This window comes from Heptranchias perlo, chromosome 9 (genome assembly GCF_035084215.1).
Source record: "Heptranchias perlo isolate sHepPer1 chromosome 9, sHepPer1.hap1, whole genome shotgun sequence".
NCBI classification, from domain to species: domain Eukaryota; kingdom Metazoa; phylum Chordata; class Chondrichthyes; order Hexanchiformes; family Hexanchidae; genus Heptranchias; species Heptranchias perlo.
The window spans coordinates 53,465,969-53,487,441 of NC_090333.1; the positions used below are offsets into that span (position 1 = coordinate 53,465,969).

General features: G+C 43.4%; 1 pseudogene; it reads left to right on the forward strand.

Annotated features, from left to right (window-relative positions):
- LOC137324901 (uncharacterized) overlaps positions 1 to 21,198 on the forward strand; it is an 81,758-nt pseudogene extending 60,560 nt beyond the window's left edge.
- Positions 21,199 to 21,473: the final 275 nt, after the last annotated feature.

A 21,473-nucleotide genomic window follows, 5' to 3' on the forward strand; every position in this document is an offset into this window, starting at 1 on the left:
CTGCCCAATATCCAGTCATACAATAGTGTGAGCCATAAGGCCGTAACAGGCCCACATGGCAGATTGGTCAAAAAAGTAAAAGCCCAACGAGAGGAGGGGTAGTTCTGGACATAGTTTTAGGGAATGAAGCTGGGCAGGTGGAAGGAGTATCAGTGGAAGAGCATTTTGTTGGTACTGATCATAATTCAGTTAGATTTAGCATAGTTATGGAAAAGGACAAAGATAGAACAGGAATAAAATTGGGGAAAGGCCAATTTTACTAAGCTGAGATGTGATTTAGCAAAAGAGGACCAGAAACAGCTACTTGAAGGTAAATTAGTGTCAGAGCAGTGGGAGGCATTCAAGGGAGAGATAGTGAGGGTTCAGAACAAACATGTTCCCACAAAGAAAAAGGGTGGGATTCCCAAATCTAGAGCCCCCTGCATGACAGGGTAAAGATAAGGCAAAGAGGGAAGCTTATGTCAGACACCGAGAGCTCAATACTTCAGAAAGTCTAGAGGAGTATAGAAAGTGGAGGAGTGAAATTAAAAAGGAAATTAGGAAAGCAAAGAGAAGGCATGAAAAAATACTGGCAAGTAAAATCAAGTAAAACCCAAAGATATTTTATAAATACATAAAAAGCAAGAGAATAACTAAGGAAAGAGTAGAGCCTATTAGAAACCAAAAAGGTAACCTATATGTGGAGGCGGAAAATGTTGGTATAGTTCTTAATGAATACTTTGCGTCCATCTTCACAAAAGAAGGGGATGATGCAGAAATTGTAGTTAAGGAGGAGGAGTGTGAAATATTGGATGGGATAAACATAGTGAGAGAGGAAGTATTGAGGGGTTTAGCACCTTTGAAAGTAGATAAATCGCCAGGCCTGGATCCCAGGCTGTTAAGAGAAGCAAGGGAGGAAATAATGGAGGCTCTGACCATCATTTTCTAATCCTCACTGGCTACAGATGTGGTGTAGGAGGATTGGAGGACTGACAACATTGTACCGTTGCTAAAAAGGGAGAAAGGGATAGACCAAGTAATTATAGGCCAGTCAGTCTAACTTCGGCGGTGGGCAAATTATTGGAATCAATTTTGAGCATAAATCATCACTTCGAAAGGCACGGGTTAATCAAGGACAGTCAACATGGATTTGTTAAGGGTAGGTAATGTCTGACTAACTTGATTGAATTTTTTGAGGAGGTAATAAGGAGGGTTGATGAGGGTAGTGAATTTGATGTAGTGTACATGAATTTTAGCGAGGCTTTTGACAAGGTCCCACATGGCAGACTGATCAAAAAAGTAAAAGCCCATGGGATCTAAGGGAAAGTGGCAAGTTAGATCCAAAATTGGCTCAGTGGCAGGAAGCAAAGGGTAATGGTTGATGGGTGTTTTTGTGACTGGAAAGCTGTTTCCAGTGGGGTTCCGCAGGGCTCACCTTGGAGAGCATGTCCACAGATCCCTGAAGGTTGTTGGACAGGTAGATAAGGTGGTTAAGAAGGGATATGGGATACTTTCCTTTAGTAGCCGAGGCATAGAATATAAGAGCAGAGAGGTTATGCTAGAACTGTATAAAACACTAATTAGGCCACAGCTAGAGTACTGTGTACAGTTCTGGTCACCACGTTACAGGAAAGATGTGATTGCACTAGACAGGGTACAGAGGAGATTTTCAAGAATGTTGCCAGGACTGGAGAATTTTAGCTATGAGAAAAGATTGGATAGGATGGGGTTGTTTTCTTTGGAACAAAGGAGGCTGAGGGGAGATTTAATTGACGTATATAAAATTATGAGGGGCCTAGATAGAGTGGATGGGGAGGACCTATTTTCCTTAGCGGAGATGTCAGTGACCAGGGGGCATAGATTTAAAGTAATTGGTAGAAGGATTAGAGGGGAGCTGAGGAGAAACTTTTTCACCCAGAGGGTAATGGGGGTCTGGAACTCATGCTTGAAAGGATGGTAGAGGCAGAAACCCTCAACTCATTTTAAAAAGTACTTGGATGTGCACTTGAAGTGCTGTAACCTACAAGGCTACGGACCAAGTGCTGGAAAGTGGGACTAAGCTGTATAGCTCTTTCTTCGGCCGGCACGAACAAGATGGGCCGAATGGCCTTCATCTGTGTCATAACTTTCTATGATTCTATGAACAGTAATACTCCTTGTTGCGTGTACTGAATATTGTAATCTCATACATTCCCCATGTATGTTTCTCCTATCTTTCAGTCGGTGGACCGATGAGCACTCTAGTGAGACAACAAATCTGGTTTATTAACACGATATGTATGATTGAACAGATTATTATTTTCCTAGCAAGGTTTACCTATTTTCTATCACTCCTTATAATATCAAAAATAATAAATTATGCAAATTTAGCCCTTGATATGGGTCTAACTTCACTTTACAAATCATAAATGATGAATGGACTGGCACTACATTGGAATATAGGAACAGGAGTAGGCCATTCAGCCCCTCGAGCCTGTTCCGCCATTCAGTGAGATCATGGCTAATCTGTGATCTAACTCCATATACCTGCCTTGGCTCCATATCCCTTAATACCTTTGGCTAGCAAAAATCTATCAATCTCAGATTTAAAATTATTAATTGAGCTGGTCGTCTTTTTGTGACTGGAAGGCTGTTTCAAGTGGGGTTCCGCAGGGCTCACTACTAGGTCCTTGATTTTTGTGGTATTTATCAATCATTTAGACTTAAACATAGGGGGCATGATTAAGAAGTTTGCAGATGATACAAAAGTTGGCCATGTGGTTGATGATGAGGAGGAAAGCTGTAGACTACAGCAAGATACCAATGGACTGGTCAGGTGGGCAGAAAAGTGGCAAATGGAATTCAAACTGGAGAAGAGTGAGGTAATGCATTTGGGAGGGCAAACAAGGCAAGGGAATACACAATAAATGGGAGGATACTGAGAGGTGTAGAGGAACAGAGAACAGATGGAGCTTGGAGTGGTAGAGGCAGAAACCCTCATCCCATTTAAGAAGTACTTGGATATGCACTTGAAGTGCCGTAACCTACAAGGCTACGGACCAGGGGCTGGATAGCTCTTTTTCGGGTGACACAGTCACGATGGGCCAAATGGCCTCCTCCGGTGCCGTAAATTTCTATGATTCTATGGGCATGATTTTAGCCGGGGCCGGGAGGTGGGGGGTGGGGGGGGGGGGGGGTGGAATTCCTGCCAGGAAACCCGGAAGTGACCAGCTAAGTGTCGGAGATCGTGGGGGGAGATTGGATATCGTGGGGATGGGGCGTTGCTGCAGGTAGGCTTGTTGCTGTGCTATGATGGCACTTACCTGCAGTTTCGGGCCTTCTAGCCTCCTTTCATGTGGCGTGAAGTAGAAGGCCCGGGAATCCCGTCCCCCAGAGGTTAAAATCAAAAAGCTTTGAAAATGGAGGCCAGTAGCCTTTTGATGTCCGACCAGCCTCCTGAGAGCAGGTTAGTTTCCCGCCCCTGTGAAAACCGGAAATGGGCGGGTTTTAGATTTTTGCAATTGTTACTGTCCCCCGCCCCTAAACTACATGTTTCTCCAGGCTAAAATCATGTCCAATGATTCTAGCATCTCCTATTTTTTGTGGGAGAGAGTTCCACATTTCCACCACCCTTTGTGTGAAGAAGTATTTCCTAACTTCTCTCCTGAATGGCCTGGCTCTGGTTTTAAGGTTATGTCCCCTTGTCCTAGACTCTCCCACCAGTGGAGACAATTTCTCTCTCTACCTTATCAATTCCTTCAAAATCCAAAAAACTTCAAACAAATCACCCCTTAATCTTTTATATTCCAGGGAATACAAGCCTAGTTTATTTAATCTCTCCTCATAATTTAACCCTTGGAGCCCTGGTAACATTCTGGTGAATCTGCTCTGCACTCTTTCCAAGGTCAGTATATCCTTTCCAAGGTGTGATGCCCAGAACTGTACACAGTTCTCCAGGCATGGTCTAACCAAGGTTTTGTATAGCTGTAGCAAAACTTCCTCCCCTTTCTATTCCAGCCCTCTAAATATAAAGGCTAACATTCCATTAATCTTTCTGATTATTTTTTGTACCTGACCACTACATTTTAGTGATCTGTGTACATGAACCCTTAACTCTCTTTGGACCTCCACTATTCCTAGCTTTTCACCATTTAAAAAATACTTGGATCTATCCTTTTTTGGTTGAAAATGAATGACCTCACATTTACCTGCGTTGAAATCCATCTGCCATAGTTTTCCCCACTCACTTAAAATTATAAAGGGACATTGATAGATTATGCTCCTGTTCACAATACTTACGATGCCACCAATCTCTGTTTCATCAGCAAACTTGGATATATGGTTCTCTATTGTGTTATCTAAATCTTTGATAAATATAGTGAATAGTTAAGACGCTATCACAGATCCTTGAGTGACACCATTAGTCATTTCCTTCCAATTCAAGTACATATCCATTATCCCGACTCTCTTGTCTTCTACCGCCTAACCAGTCTCCTAACCAGTTCAATAATTTGCCTTCAATTCCATGAGCTTTAATTTTAGCTAACAGTCTTTTATGTGGAACCTTATCGAATGCCTTCTGGAAGTCCATATAAATATACATTTCGTCTACCACTTTAGTTACTTCCTCAAAATGTTCAATTAGGTTTGTCAGACATGACCTACCCTTTACAAATCCATGTTGGCTTTTTCTAATCAGCTGAAATTTCTCTTAAGTGCTTAGTCACACTGTTCTTAATTATAGATTTCAATCATTTCCCCACTACAGACGTTAGACTAACAGGTCAATAATTTCCTGGTTTCTCTCTCTCACCTTTCTTAGATAATGGAATTACATTTGCAACTTTTCAATCTAAACGGATAATTCCTGAATCAAGAGAGCTTTGGAAGATTATGGCTAAAGCCTCTGCAATTTCCTTACCTACTTCCTTTAATACTCTGGGATAGAAACCATCAGGTCCTGGGGATTTGTCAGTCTTTAGTGTCATTACTTTTTCTAATACTGTTTTCTTGCTTACGTTAACTTTAGTGAGTTCCAGTTCTTGATTCATTATTAATTTCTCTGGAATGTCAGGTATATTATCCTCTTCCTCTACTGTGAAGACTGACACAAAATAATTATTCAACAAATGTGCCGTTTCCTTATTTTGATTTTCCTAACTTTAGGAAAAGAGAGTTCTCTGCTTCCTTGACTGTTTCAAATTCAAACTTACTGCAGAAAGTATTTTCCAGAGAGACGTGGATAGCCACAATCTTCCCATCCTCCTTAGATATTGGGATGGTGTCAGAGGACTGGAGGATTGCAAATGTTACACTCCTGTTCAAAAAAGGGGAGAGGGATAAACCCAGCAATTACCGGCCAGAGTAAAGGAGAAACTGTTTCCAGTGGCAGAAGTGTCGGTAACCAGAGAACATAGATTTAAGTTGATCGGCAAAAGAGTCAGAGGCGACATGAGGAAACGTTTTTTTAAGCAGCAAGTTGTAATGGTCTGGAATGCACTGCCTGAAAGGGTGGTGGAAGCAGATTCAATAGTAACTTTCAAAAGGGAATTAGATAAATACTTGAAGAGAAAAAATTTACAGGACTATGGGGAAAGAGCAAGGGAATGCGACTAATTGGATAGCTCCTTCAAAGAGCCGGCAGAGGCATGATGGGCCGAATGACCTCCTCCTGTGCTGTACCTACTATGATACTATGACAACATTTGTCTCTAACCCTTCCCCATCTCAGGGTGTCAAGCTGCCAAGGAGCAGAAGAAGACTGTGAATGAAGCAACAAGAAGAGTCAGGGAGAAAGAATAAGAACACAAGAGACGGAGAGAGAAAGCATAACATGAAGACAAGGTAAGAGAGAGACGATATTCTCCAACTTACCACACACAACACGACGGGAGATCAACCAGTGTGTGTGTGGATCCCCCATACCAAGGCGGATGAGGAGTCCAGACCCAGTGTCGTCTTCTTTAGAGGTGAGGTTAGAGCGTGGAGGATAATTGGATCAGAGCGTGCAGATTTAACTTGATCCTCATTTTAAAGCCATACATTCTGTCTTTACTTTCATACCTCCATATAATTTACACACACACACACACACACACACACTCTCTCTCTTTCATAACTTGAACAGGATTATAGCGTTCAATGACTTGTTTTTTTTGTGTGTCCATGGAAGATTGCATTGGGGTTAATATGCTTTTGGCTCATGCCTATGTGGCTCCAGCTAAACATTCCAAAGATACGATTGCACTGGGTAACAAACTAATGCTTTCAAGGTTTCATTATTTCTGATGGAGCTGACACAACACAAATGAAACTATATTTACCTAGTTAATGGTTTAGTCCAACACCACCTGGGCCGAAGGGCCTCTATCCGTGCTGTATGACCTACCTACCCACCTCTCGGGCCATGACTCATCTCAGTAACCAAATTGAACGTGGGTGTGTGTGTAGCTGAATAAAGCTAGTCGCACAATTGCACCTTGAGATTTGGAGCAGCACTGCACGTGCACAGATTTGGATGCCTGTGTATATCCAGCAGTGCTCGAGTTTCAGAGAAAACGAGAGTGCCAGATGTGCTCATATCTTTAGAATGAGGCAGGCAGCATTATTTAATGCCCCTTCACCTCTGTAAAGTTGCTAACCCTCCTCGATTCGGCCTGGACTCTCCAGGATTGATATAACGGACACTGCTATGAGCAACTCGGGAGATTTTCCAATAATCCGCCCACTGCTCTCCAGGAGGGGTCACTTAAAATGACTGCTATGTCTACTCACAGAGCTATTCTACAGCTACAGAATGAAAAACTAACTTTATTTATTCCTGGCTGACATTATGTTCACTGTCCTTTGCTGACAGTGTTTGGTTGTGCTCTATCTTTAAAAGTGGACAAATGTTTGCCCTGTTTTATCTATACTGGTGCACAGTTCTGTTGGAATAGGAAGAAAACTAATGAATTCAGTGTTGTTTTAGCTCCAAAATAAGTTTTAAGAGCAATAATTTATTTAGTTGATGTGAAGAATATTGTAAGTGCCCTCTTGCTTTACATTGTATATTCTAATTTATTTTACAAAGTTGTAGCATTTTCCCCTTTCCATGCAGCAAAATGCTTTGCTTATGTAGGGAATTCCAACAGCCTGGTTAACCGAGACTAGAGGGGGCGAGTCTCGGTGTAACAAATAAGATATCCCTGGTACATAATGGTGCAAGCACCAGTCTGTAAAGAAAGTGCTGACACTCCCGCACTCTTCCTGTTTGTAATGCTCCAGTCTATCGACTTCATACGGCTGGAGAATGAAATGTCACTGAACAGTGATAATGTCAAGATGCTCTTTCTCTTCTTGATAACCTACGTTGAATAATTCAAATGCCATGCCTACATTGCATTGCTTGTTTACACATTTATTTTTAAAAATCGGATGTTAGCAGTGCTATCTCTGTGGAAAAGCTTGAATTTACATGTAAGCCACCCCAAATCGCCAAAGGGCCTGATGCATTCTATTCTATCAAAACACCCCTTACATCGCATGTAATTGCTTCTGATATTTGTGTAATGCAAATCAAGGAACTACGAGTTTCCCATATGCAGTAAAAGCTTCCTATGGACTGCTAGCTTTGTTATTTCAAACTCTTGAGGGTTACATGAAGCAATGTGTGATTTCAAATATATACGTTTGAAAATCAGAGTGTATTATATCTGGAGGAAGTGAATAATGCAGCCCAGAGCCACACTTTTTGCACCATTAGTACAGGAAGATTTAATATACTTCATATACATATATATATATATATAGATGATTACTGTCACATCTGTATTCAAACTGGAGAAGTAAAGACAAATTATGCACCAGAAATGTTTGGACTCCTTCCAGACTTGTACAGAGACATTGGGCATGATTTTAGCTCGGAGCTGGGAACCCAACTTGTTGGTAGATATTCGCGTGGGGAACCCGGAAGCCAAACGAGTGTGTTGCATTCCGTGATCACAACTCAATTGAAGGTAAGTATTTGAGCTTCTGGGTTTCCCATGTGGCAGGAAGCCAGATTGACAGGATGGCTGCCTGTCCGGAGTGAGATTAGAAAACATTTCTACACAAAAAGGGTGATACTAGCTCAATTGCTAAATTTAAATCTGAGATAGTTAGCTTTTTGGCAACCAAAAGTATTAAAGGGATATGGGCCAAAGGCAGGTACATGGAGCTAGATCACAGATCAGCCATGATCTTATCAAATGGCGGAGCAGGCACAAGGGGCTGAATGGCCTACTCCTGTTCCTATGTTCTTATGTTCCTATGAATCAGAGAGGGGGGAGGGAGGTGAGGGGACGTGGATGACATCAGGTGGGTCTTGGAGAAGATCGGCGGGGGGGGGGGGGCGGGTGTCGAGTATTGGTGGGGGGGGGGGCGGTGGTCAGCCGATCGCGGGGGTCCAATCATGCCAGGTGAGCTTGTTGGGCCTGGATGAAGCACGCCTGCTCCTCCTGGCCCACAGCAGTGCAATAATGACACTCACCTCAAGAATCCGGCCCTTCTCGCCTTGTGTTAATCAGAAGCGATGGGAAACCCAAACAGATAAGGCTAAATTTGTTTGACATTTCTAATATCCAAAAAACTAAGTGCCTCAACTATCGTAATGAGGTACATTGACCCTTTATGTATCGGCCTGTTGGCTTTAAGTGGGAATGGGACTTGCAGGTCCCTGTTGCGTGCGTGCATCTAAACATGCCTGGTTTAAATCCGAAAGTGGGCACATTGGAGCCAGGATGCAGTCTTGCTTCAAAAATCAACTATTTTTACTGTCCACCCGCCCTCAACCCACCCGTTCTTGGGGGTTAAAATTATCCCCATTGTTGTAAAATTGACAAGCCTGAAGTGAGACTAGAAATTGGAAGAAACTCTCCCCCTACAGAATATTAGCTACATGGAATAAATTTACAGTAAAAGCAATCAATGCAGTGCCCATTATAATGATGAATATCTGGTTGAGTGTGATTGATTTTGTCCTATGGATAAATATGGATGTGTTTGACACTGGACATCAGGAAAGGGTATTCAATGACCTTCTGAAGGTGCAAGAATCAAGATGTCAATTGTGACTTGTACCCTTATCTTAATACTGTATATTTTATATCCTTGCCTCGGCCTCCTTGTTCTTTCCAAGCCTGGCCTGGTCCCAGCACACTGTTTAAAGGGGACATATTTAATTATAGGTTCAAATTGGCTTAAACCTTGTCAATGGTAAGATTTCTGACTTAATTAGAGAGCCACATTGTGAGGGCAGCATGACTAAAATATTAGAAGTGTGATTTGTCTATTGTGCATTATTCAAAATCCAATGTTTTGATATATATTAATGACCTGGACTTTGGTATACAGGGCATAATTTCAAAGTTTGTAGATGACATGAAACTCAAACGTAGTAAACAATGAGGAGGATAGTAACAGACTTCAGGAGAACATAGACTGGTGAAATGGGTAGACACATGGCAGATGAAATTTAACGCAGAGAAGTTTGAAGTGATGCATTTTGGTAGGAAGAATGAGGAGAGGCAATATAAACTGAAAGATGCAAGGGGGTGCAGGAACAGAGAGACCCTGGGGGTCTATGTACACAAATCTCTGAAGATGGCAGGACAAGTTGAGAAGGCTGTTAAAAGGGCATATGGGATCCTTGACTTCATAAATAGAGGCATAGAGTACAAAAGCAAGGAAGTTATCCTAAACTTCTATAAAACACTGCTTAGGCCCCAGCTGGAGCATTGTGTTTAATTCTGAGCACCACACTTTAGGAAGGATGTCAAGGCCTTAAAGAGGGTTCACGAGAGATTTACTAGAATGGTGCCAGGGATCAGGGACTTCAGTTATGTGGAGGGACTGGAGAAGCTGGGGTTATTTTCCCTAGAGCAGAGAAGGTTAAGAGGAGATTTGATAGAGGTGTTCAAAATCATGAACAGTTTTGATAGAGTAAATAAGGAGAAACTGTTTCCAGTGGCAGAAGGATCGATAACCAGAGGACACAGATTTAAGGTGATCGGCAAAAGAACCAGAGGTGACATGAGGAAAAAAATGTTTACACTGCGAGTTGTTATGATCTGGAAAGAAAGGGTGGTGGAAGCAGATTCAAGAGTATCTTTTAAAGGAAATTGGGTAAATACTTGAAGAGAAAAATTTACAAGGCTATGGGGAAAGAGCAGGGGAGTGGGACTAATTGGATAGCTCTTTCAAAGAGCCGGCACGGGCACAATGGGCTGAACGGCACCTTCAGTGCTGTTTCATTCTACGATTCTATGTTTGATTTTTTTAAAAAACATTTGTTCCTTTTAATTCGTAACTAAACAAAGTCCACAGTTATACTGAACTAATATTAGGCTGTAACAATAATTATAACAGAAAGAAAGTGAGGAAAAGAGGGAATCTGCAAAATAAACATTAAGACAGAGAGGAGACAAAGAATTAGAAGGAAACCAGCAGTGAGACAGTTATGTGAAGGGACACACAGGCCCACAAAATTCATGATGTTTAAAACAGATTCAAGATGCAATTGGGTGGGCAGAGTGGATTTTGAGGTGGGACCTGGTTACAGTGGGCCTCCACTCTGTTTGGGCAGCACCAGAATTTCCTGGGGAGCAGTTCCTGTGTCTGCCCCCTTTGAACCTAATGTCATAAAAGGATGCGGAGATGCCGGTGATGGACTGGGGTGGACAAATGTAAGGAATCTTACAACACCAGGTTATAGTCCAACAGTTTTATTTGAAAATCACAAGCTTTCGGAGCTTACCTCCTTCATCAGGTGAGTGATGAAGGATTTCCACATCGTTCACCTGAGGAAGGAGGAAGCCTCCAAAAGCTTGTGAATTTAAAATAAAATTGCTGGACTATAAATTGGTGTTGTAAAATTGTTTACAATACATCGATCAGTCTAGGATCTGCTGGGCTGTGCTCTCTGGTCTCTTCTCTCTGCTCCTCGGCATCAATCTACAGCGAGTCTCCTGAGTGGGGTTCGGCTCGATTCAACGGAACACCGCCAGAAGCTGAATGCTGCTCTTCATCCCTCATCAACGGACCTCGACTCAAACTGGAACTTGGATACTGCGTCGGCGGTACGGAACCAGGAGCGAGACGTGCAGGAAGAGGCTGCAAGCAACAATGGGCAATCGGGGTGAGCATACTGCCTGTGCCTACATATCCACAGGACCACTTAGCTGTGTGAGGGGGTGTTTGTAAGTCCCAGCCAAGCCTTAGAGGGTTTTAGTGCTGGGGGGGGGTCCTGTGTTAGTTTATTTCACGGGGGGGGGGGGGTGTTTCTCTAATTAGGCCGTGGTAATTTAGCACGGTTGTACGGTTTGTACTGTTTACTAGTGTTATTGTTAATCGGTTGAGCCCGAAAACGTGTGTCCAAGTCTGACCTGTCCTTATAATCACTATCGTTCCAGAACTTATAGTAAGAGGTCTGTTTTCGGTACGCCTGAGAAAACTACTTACAGGCTTGAATCCATGACCTTCTGACTCAGAGGCGAGAGTCTTACCACTGAGCCAAGGTTGACACCCGCTTAACAGTGAAGTAAACAGTGTTTCAGAAGATTAACTTATTATGTAACATTGTGTGTTACTGGGAAGTAAACAAAAAATATTTGGCCATCTTAGTCTAAACTTTAGTTTCACTCCTGATGGTGACACACTGACTGACCAGCAGTAGGAAAAGTTCAGAGTTTGATTCATAATAAACTGTAAGTGACGCCATGAGAGATCCACTAATTTATATGAAAAGTTATAGTAGATGGTCAGATAGTGTACGAAATAGAATGGTCCCAGGAACCAGATGCACTGTGGAAATATAATTTGTGGAGCATAATTCTTTTGATTGAATAATGTGGGTGATACACCCGTATTGTCCAGATTACCTTTAGAGGGTCTGTGAAAAATTTCACATGACTTTCGTCATCTTTGAACTTACCCTTGTGGTTTCTCATCTCCCTCAGGCAATTAAAGAAGCTCGAAGGGGGAATATCAACTCCCTCCATCAGCAGATTGGGAGTTCAAATTGAGCAGCTCTATTTGCTCTATTCTCGCCCCACAGCAGGTTTAACCCTACTGTTTTTGCAGGTGGCAGAGGTGCCTGCCTGACTCAGGCGGGAGCCTCATTAATATATGCTAATTGTGGCCCTGTGACGTACATTGGACCCCAGTGGTATTTAAGCGGCCTACTAAGTGGGGCGCCTGCCTCGGGAGCCCTGCTCAGTGAAACCAGTCAGTGAAGAAGCAGAGGCTCAAAAAGGCAAGTTTTAAACTTATCTTTGTGGGGCCAGGAGCAGCAGGAGTCCTCCTCTGGACCCGATCAGGGAAGTCTGGGCCTCTGCTGCCCCACCTTCCCACCCACAACTTATCTGAGTGTCGGTGGCCACCTCTGGACCACCAGCTGCCTCTTCAAACCCGTATCAGTCGGCAGGGCCTCCCACAGAAACTCTCAGGCAGATGGCCCACACATCCCACCGACTTCCTGCCCGGTTGTTAAAATTCCGTCTCCAGAGTCTGTGATGTGACAGATTGCGCATTATTGGTGGAAGGAATAACCTTGTTGTTTGGACTCTGGAAATCCAGTTTGAGGCACACATAGGATTACAACCCGAAAACAGGCCATTCAGCCCAACCAGTCCGTGTTGGTGTTTATCCTCCACATGAGCAGTAGCCCTAATCTCATGTACCCAACCTGTTCCTATATCCCTTGATGCCCCTTTCCTTTAATTGCCTAGCTAACCTATTCTTAAAATTTGACATGGTCTCCGCTTCAATCACTAACTCCGATATTGTATTCCACAGCCTGACAACCCTTTGTGTAAAAATGATTCTCCTACTCTCTGTCCTATATCTTTTACCTTTTATTTTTCCATGTTTTTATTTTCTTTATTATTAGAGTTTGAGCATGAAACAAATTATATTTAATTTGTCATGTGTCAGCCTTGACTAGTAGCACTCTCACCTCTGAAAGGTCATTGGTTCAAGTCCTGTTCCAGAGACTTGAGCACAACTGCTAGGCTGACACTTCAGTGCAGTACTGGGGGAGTGCTGCACTGTCGGAGGTGCCGTCTTTCAGATGAGATGTTAAACCGAGGTCCTGTCTGCCTTCTCAAGTGGATGTAAAAGATCCCATGTCACTATTTGAAGAGGAGCAGGGGAGTTCTCCCTGATGTCCTGGGCCAAAATTTATCCCTCAACCAACATCACTAAAAACAGATTATCTGGTCATTATCACATTGCTGTTTGTGGGACCTTGCTGTGCGCAAATTGGCTGCTGCATTTTCCAACATTGCAACAGTGACTACACTTCAAAAGTACTTCATTGGCTGTAAAGCGCTTTGGGATGTCCTGAGGTCGTGAAAGGCGCTATATAAATGCTCGTTCGTTCGTTCGTTGTATCTATGTCCTATTGTTCTAGGCCTCACAATCACTGGAAACCGTCTCTTTCTATCTACTCTTCCATTGCTTCATAATTTTAAATACCTCTAGTAAACCACCACTTAATGTCCTCTGTTCTAATAAATACAGTTCAAATTTTTTAAGTCTTTCTTTGTATTTGTATTGCCTCAGACAAGGCAGCATGCTAGTACCCTCTCTATTGCCTCAACTTTCTTCCTATAATGCAGAGTCCAAAATTGCACACAGTATTCCAACTGTGATCTTACTAAGGTTTTATATAAATTCACCAATTACATCTCGACTTTTATATGCTATACCTCTTGCCATAGAACGCACTATTCTATTAGCTATTTTTATGGTCTTATCCACTTCGGGTGCTGCTTTCAATGAGTGGTGAAACTGAACTCCCAAATCCCTCTGCTCATCCATATCACCCAACCCATCCCCCGTTCAAAGTATAAGAATTGCTTTATTGTTAACTATAATGTACTAACTTATGTTTACTGACGATTAATTCTATCTATCTGCTACTTTTTTGCCCATTCCACCATCTTATCAATATCCCTTTTTAGCTTCCTTAGGCCCTCAGAATTATTTACTGTGCCTCCTATTTTAAAGACTTGCACAACACCTGACGAAGGAGGTAAGCTCCGAAAGCTTGTGATTTAAAATAAAACTGTTGGACTATAACCTGATGTTGTGCAAGTCCTTACATTTGTCCACCCCAGTCCATCACCGGCATCTCCACATCAGGCCTCCTATTTTAGTATTGTCTGCAGATATGGAATCTACTCCCTCTAGCCCTATATCCAAATCATTGATATGCACAAAATGAGGATCCTAAAGGCCCTCTTTAGATTATGGTGCCAGGGAGTGAATAATCTCACAGCAGATAATCTATCATTTAATAATTAAAATAGTACAGAAAGAATTCATTCTTCTGACTCAATGATAATCTTTGAAAACTGACACCAGATCGAGAGAAGGCCCACAGAAGCTGGTACTCTGTTAGGTATGAATGTCAATTGAGTGCAGTGCACCTCCTCATTTCCATTGCTGGACAGCCTGAGTGTCAGAAGACAAACGTTCTATGTGCCAAGGACTGCGCAGTCTCTCACCTTCTCCCCAAATCTTATTTTACTTATTTTATCCTCTTGGAGGAACGAAAGGTAGACTGATTCCTCCTGAGATTTAAACCCGCACTCAACAACTATACAGAAGAAGGCACTGAAACAGGGATACCTAATATTGGTAGAACATGTTCTGAATCAGTATGTGATCAGTAGTCCTGCATTTCTTTGAAGTACGTGGGAGGCAGTTCCCTTGCAGTTTATACAGGTGACATCTTCAAGTATAAATTGTTGCTCAAATACATTCTACTTTACACAAAATAATCTTCATTTCTCTTTGAACTGCTCTATTTTTTAACGAACCTTTACAGTTCCATTCATCTGACTTCTCAACCTATTCAAGGTTCCTGGTTTTTTTCTCCCAATGCAATCGAGGGCTTTATGTCGATAGATCCGTTTCTCAAAGAGCTTTCCTATTTTCCCCACATTATCTTGTAGCTAGATGCCTATCTGGTATGTTTTGGAAAGAACTGGATTCAAATCTGGATATTTTTATTGTCTTGTTTCTCACGGCTTCACTAACAGAGGAAGTATTGAAGTATGCATTTTTGAGCCCTGTACGTGCCAAACAACAATCTTCTACCTTCCCAATTAATTGTAAGTTTTATGATTCCCATTAATACTAAAGAAAGAAAGAGCTTGCAATTATATAGCACCTTATTATGTCCTCTGGACACCCCAAAGCATTTCACATCCAATTAATTACTTTTGAAATGTGGCAGCCAGTTCGCAAGATTCCACAAATAGCAAATGTGATGAACGACCAGTTCATTAGTTTCTTTAAAAATATTGGTTGAGGGCGGAATGCTAACCAGGACACTGAGAGAACTCACTGCTTCTCTTCAAATAATGCAATCTTTGAGATGCCTCTAAACAGGCCGTTAGGGTCTTGGTTTAATGTCTCATCGGATAGGCGGCACCTTGACAATGCAGCACTGCCTCAGTATTACACTGAACTATCCTAACCTTGCTATGTAATCACGCCTATGTAACTTGAGTTTCCCTGGGTCCATTTCTTGTGTGCACTTTGGCCGCTGCTCCGGACCCAAGCCCATTGCTTCTATTTCCCTTTTGTGCTTTTTTTCTTCACTTCTCTTCACCTCTCCTAGACCCTTCTTTCCTGACATCATGTCTCCTTCCTACCACAACCCTTTACCACTCCTCAACCTTCCTGCTCTCCTGCCGCTGACCCAGGCTTGACTCCGTCTTAGATAAGCCTGCAGCTTCCCTCTGTGCTTCTCTTGGCATCCTCCGAAGGGCCCATCGATACACTCGTCACTGTCTCCTTACGAGCAGCAACCTCAACTGCCCCATCCTACTCTCTCACGGACCTTCCCTCCCAGCATGACCCACTTGGGGCTAATTTTGCCAATCTTCTTCCCGTCCCATTCACCTCTCCCAGCGCTGACCCCGTGGGCTCTGCCAGTGGATCAGCTATCACTGCCTCACTCCGCATCTCCCTCCAGAATGTCCATTCACTTGTGAACAAGGCCCTTGCCATCCATGAGCTTATTGTGGATGATTGCATCAACATCACAGTCTTGACGGAAACTTGGCTGACAGGCAATGACATTTTCCCCCTTAATGAAGCCTCTCCACCTGGCTACATCTTCCACCACTTGCCCCGCCCAGACCGCTACGGTGGTTGTGTGGCTCTTATCACCAAATCACACCTTGGTCTGTCCCCCTATTCCTCTGGCACCTTCTCCTCCTTTGATCATCTCACCTTGTTCCACCCCTCTTGCCTCTCCTTCAAAATCCTCGTTCTCTACCGCCCACCCAAACACCACACCAAGTTTCTCATGGAGATATCTTCACTGCTTTCCTCCATCAGCCTCTGCACCGAGCGACTTCTCATCCTCGGGGATTTCAATCTCCATCTCAACTCATCATGCTCTCTCTCCTCTGAGTTCACTGCCCTCCTATCCTCCCTTAATCTCTCTCTCCATATAAACTTCCCTATCCATATTCATGGCCACTCCCTCGACCTTGCCATTTCACGTGGCTTCCTTACTCCCAACATGTCAATCATGAATAAGGCCATCTCTGATCACTTCCTTGTACCCCTCTCCACCCACATCCCGCTTCCCCCTCCCAACCCCACTTCCTTCTGTGTCTGCCCCTGGAAAAAACTAATTCTCTCTCCCCGCACCCCCCCCCCCCCACCCCGCCTCCAACCCCTTGCCAAGTCACTTACAACGGCATATTGCCAACTGTCTAGCCTTTGGCCCTCCATTCACCATGACATTTCTACAGCTACCGATCTGCTCAATCACACCCTCACCTCCAACTTTGAAGCCCTTGTCCCCATTAAAACGATTACTCTCTCTCACCCTGGTCATTCTCCCTGGTGTAGCCTTCATCTCCACTCCCTTAAGTCCAAGGCATGCAGACTTGAACGTTTATGGTGGACAACTCATTTAGCCAGATCTGGCTGAACCACATAAAGAACTATTGGGTCCTGCTCTCCTCTGCCAAAACTGCTCATTATTCCAGGATCATCCTGGAATGCAAAGATAACCCCTGGCTTCTCTTTACTAAAAACTGTCTTCTTAAACCCCTCTCCCCTGTCCCCTCCACCCTCACCTTCAACAACAAGTGCGAGGAGCTCTTGGACTTCTTTGTCACTAAGATTGAGACCACCCATTCAGCTGCCTCTGCCGCTTCCCTCCCTTCCCCTAGCCCACCAAGCCAAACTTCCCCTACGGTTCCCCTCCTGCCCTAGCCCTGAACTCTCATCTTTCTCTAGTTTCTCTCCGAGCTCATCTTGACCATGAGACCCACATCCTGCTCCCTTGATCCTATTCCCACCAATCTGCTGACCACCCAGCTTCCCTTCCTGGCCCCATGTTAACAGTTCCCTCTCCTCAGGTACTCTCCTCCTCCCCTTCAAATCTACTTTCATCACCCCCTCCTCTTAAAAACCCACCCTTGATCCCTCTGTCTATGCAAACTACAGCCCCATCTCCAACCTCCCTTTCTTCTCCAAAGTCCTTGAACATGTTGTTGCCTCCCAAATCTATGCCCATCTTTCCCGCAACTCCATGTTTGAATCCCTCCAATCAGGTTTCTGTCCTTGCCACAGTACTGAAACGGCCCTTATCAAAGTCACAAATGACATCCTATGCGACCGTGACCATGATAAACTATCCCTCCTCATCCTTCTCGACCTGCCTGCAGCCTTTGACACGGTTGACCACACCATCCTCCTCCAATGCCTCTCCTCTGTCGTCAGCTGGGTGGGACTGCCCTCGCCTGGTTCCATTCTTATCTATCCAGTCAGAGCCAGAGAATAATCACCTGCAATAGCTTTTTTTCTTGCTCTTGCACCATGGATGTGGTGATTTTACAATCCTAGCGCATTTGGGACTATCCCAGATCAGGCGTACTTCTCAGGCGTTCACTCTCAACCTAAAGTCGAGGTAGCCAAATCCTAAAGACACTGAAAGGGTCCGAAGGTCTGGTCCATCTCTTCCCAAGGGAAAGGGATCACCCAAGAATATTACTGTTCTCCAGAGAGTGTTTTTAGCAAGTTCCAGCCAGATTGTAATATCCTGGATATTGTGAGGGTCCGGGGGGTTCGTCTCAGTAATGTACCTCTTCACCAAAAGAGTGTACGGAGATGGGGTTCACGAGTTAGTGATACAGAAGACTATGCGAAATAATATAAAAACTATACAGAGGTTTATTGATGAAACAATTTGCAATCTACAGCTGGTGAGACCGGTCAATCGCAACATTAACAGTTTCTTAAAAAGGTAGAAATTATAATTCTTAAAAGCATTTAGACAGGATATCCATCAATTTTCATGGTAGCTTTTACCTTAAATCCCCAAGTAGTAGAAGACTATAGAGTAACCTTACTCTGATAGTTGAGAGACGCTTCAGCCCTTCGAAGCGAATCTAAAAAACTTGAGCTGAGCTCTCAGAATTTATACCATTTTTTTCGATTAATTCATCTTGGCTGTGAGCATTCTTGTTGACAAGGCTCTTGTTGATTAACTTGGTTTCAATTCTTACTTATTAATATTAATCAAAACTAGTTACATTTTAGCTGACCACAGTTTTTCTTCAGCCCATGTTCATTGTAAAGAGTTATTTCAAGTATTGGTTAAAGGGAGGTGCCCTTGAGCCAGCTGCTGTTTTCAGCTTTTTGTGTAGGGTTAGCAAGGAATGCTCTAAGGTAGGCCCTTTTGACTATATCTGCTGTCTTCATCGTGTGCTTATTTGTGTCCCATTGTGTAGGGTTAGCAAGGAATGCTCTAAGGTAGGCCCTCTTGACTATATCTGCTGTCTTCATCATGTGCTTATGTGTCCCATTGTGTGGGGTTAGCAAGGAATGCTCTAAGGTAGGCCCTCTTGACTATATCTGCTGTTTTCATCGTGTGCTTATTTGTGTCCCATTGTGTAGGGTTTATCAATTACTTGTCAAAGGTATGTCCACTTGATGAAATCAATCATCCATGATTTAGCTGGCTGGTATTATCAGCATTTCGCTTACGGCAAAGTATTTTCAAATGATTATTTAAAAATGTTAAAAGTTTGTTGTAAAAGGTTTTCAAATGATTATTAAAAGTAGATACCCCTTGTCCCCAAATTCCTTCACATGGAGTCCCCCAAGGATCTATCCTTGACCCCCTCCTAGTTTTCATTTACATGCTGTCCATCAGCGACATCATCCGAAAACACAATGTCAGGTTCTACATGTACAATGACGACACCCAGCTCTGCCTCACCACCACCTCCACTGTCTCTCATTTGTCACACTGCTTGTCCGAAATTCAGTATTGGATGAGCAGAAATTTCCTCCAACTAAATATCGGGAAGACCGAAGCCATTGTCTTAGATCCCTGCCACAAAGTCCCTAGCCACCGACTCCATCCCTCTCCCTGGCCACTGTCTGAGGTTGGACCAGGCCATTCGCAACCTTGGCGCCCTATTTGACCTTGAGATGAGCTTCAGACCCCATATCCGCTCCATCCCCAAGATCACTTACTTCCACCTCCGTAACATCTCCCATCTCCGCTCCTGCCTCAGTTCATCTGCTGCTGAAACCCTCATCCATGCCTTTGTTAGCACTAGACTTGACTACAACAACAATAATAACAACAACTTGCATTTATATAGCGCCTTTAATGTAGTAAAATGTCCCAAGGTGCTTCATAGGAGCATTATCTGACAAAATTTAACACTGAGCTACATAAGGAGATATTAGAATAGGTGCTCAAAAGCTTGGTCAAAGAGGTAGGTTTTAAGAAGCATCTTAAAGGAGGAGAGAGTTTCAGAGAGGGAAATCCGGAACTTAGGACCAGGGCATCTGAAGGCACGGCCGACACTGGTGGATCGATTAAAATCAGAGATGCGCAAGAGACAGGAATTGGAGGAGCTCAGAGATCTTGGAGGGTTGTAGGGCTGGAAGAGATTACAGAGATAGAGAGGGGCGAGGCCATAGAGGGATTTGAAAACAAGGATGAGAATTTTAAAATCGAGGGCCTCTGGACCAGGAGCCAATGTAGAGTTTTCCAATACCCTCCTGACCAGCCTCCCATCTTACACCCTCCATAAGTTTGAGCTAATCCAAAACTCTGCTGCCTGTATCCTAACTCGCACCAAATCCCGTTCTCCCATCACCCCTGTGCTCGCTGACCTACATTGGCTCCTGATTTGGCAACGCCTCTATTTTAAAATTCTCATCCTTTTTTCAAATCCCTCCATGACCTCGCCCCCTCCCTATCTCTGTTACCTCCTCCAGCCCTAAAACCCTCCGAGATCCCTGTGCTCCTCCGATACTGGCCTCTTGTACATCCCCGATTTTAATCTCTCCACCATTGGCAGCCGTGCCTTCAGCTGCCCAGGCCCTAAGGTCTGGATCTCTCTCCCCGAAACCTCTTTGTCTCTCTACCTCTCTTTCCTCCTTTTAAGATGCTCCTTAGGACCTCTTTACCAAGCTTTTGGTCACCTATCCTAATATCTCCTTATGTGGCTTGGTATTCATTTTTTTTGATAACGGTCCTGTGAAGAACCTTGGGAGGCTTTACTACATTAAATGCGCTGCACATATGCATGTTGTAGTTGAACTGTCAGTCCAGGTTAGGAGCTCCCAAGTCTTAGGGGTGGGAGTGGAACCTACAATCTTCTGACGTGGAGGAAAAAATGCTCTCAATTCTGCCAAATTGATACTTAATAATTATTTAAGATTATATTGAGTATTCAATAGTTAAGGGTAATTAGCACCTTCTCTGAAAATGTATGGAATAATATATAGATTAAATGCTGTTTCCTATCTTTGCACCACTGGTACTTGTCCCATTCTTTGTAAAGCTTGATCAAACACAAATTTATATATTTGTGTTGTACAAATTTTGACTACATTAGTTTGAAGCCATGTTTCTGTACATATACCATGCATGTCCACTGCAGAAAATTTCACTTCAGTTCTGAGATTTCTTTCTTTCCAAGGTTTTCACTGGGATTGTGATAAACTTTTCTAATGCAAGTGGAAGTGGTTTACACAGCACTGCCCTATTTCTGTAATTCCTGTGCCAATTCATTTCATTTCCTATTACGCAATATTTTGCCTTTACTTTCTGCAGTGTTAGTCCTTGCCAGATTCCCACTTGACTTAGTTTGATTGTATTTGACAATCATGATCGAAATTGTTGCTCAGGAGCAAGCATATGAAGACAGCATTTTGGTATAAATCCCAATAGGTTGTCATAGAGTCATAGAGTTATACAGCATGGATAGAGGCCCTTCGGCCCATCGTGTCCGCGCCGGCCATCAGCCCTGTCTACTCTAATCCCATATTCCAGCATTTGGTCCGTAGCCTTGTATGCTATGGCATTTCAAGTGCTCATCCAAATGCTTCTTGAATGTTGTGAGGGTTCCTGCCTCCACAACCCTTTCAGACAGTGAGTTCCAGACTCCAACCACCCTCTGGGTGAAAAAGTTCTTTCTCAAATCCCCTCTAAACCT